Genomic DNA, 662 nt, shown 5'->3' with positions numbered 1-662 from the left:
GTTTCGGGTATATCGAGCGTCTCCAGTTGAAAGGATCTCTCCACACACACACCCCGCGCACCTGAGACAAGCGCCTAAAGAGTAGGCAGGCAGCACTGGATGTTTGGCTTAATCCCAGGGGATTTGGGATCTCATCAGATCTCGGAAACTAAGCAGGGTGGGTCCTGGCTAGCATTTGGATGGGAGGCCCAACAAGGAAGTCCAGGGTTGCCACGCAGAGGCAGGCGATGGCAAACACACCTCTGACGATCTCTTGCCTTGAAAACCGGTGACCTGACGGCAAAAGGCAACATCTGGCCACGTCCTCCCCCAGTTTTCCTTTTTTTCATTGCCTGTTGATGCACCAATGCAGCAGTTCTCAACCTGTGGGCCGCGACCCCTTTGGGGGTCGAACGAACCTTTCGCAGGGGTCGCCTAAGACCCTCGGAAAAGACAAATGTCCGATGGTCTTACGATAGCAACGAAAATAATTTTATGGTTGGGGGTCACCACAACATGAGGAACTGTACTAAAGGGTCGCGGCATTGGGAAGGTTGAGAACCACTGCACCAATGTCTTCACAGGTAGATTCTGCATTTCTTTCCAGCTCTTGTGCCAAAAAGGTTGCCTACCCCCACCCTGATAAAGGAAGTCTCTGGGGCAAGTGATGCTCTGTATTCTTG

The sequence above is a fragment of the Gekko japonicus genome, unplaced genomic scaffold, assembly GCF_001447785.1.
Source record: "Gekko japonicus isolate JY-2015 unplaced genomic scaffold, Gekko_japonicus_V1.1 scaffold2436, whole genome shotgun sequence".
In the NCBI taxonomy this organism is placed as follows: domain Eukaryota; kingdom Metazoa; phylum Chordata; class Lepidosauria; order Squamata; family Gekkonidae; genus Gekko; species Gekko japonicus.
Note: the sequence above shows the minus strand (reverse complement) of the source record.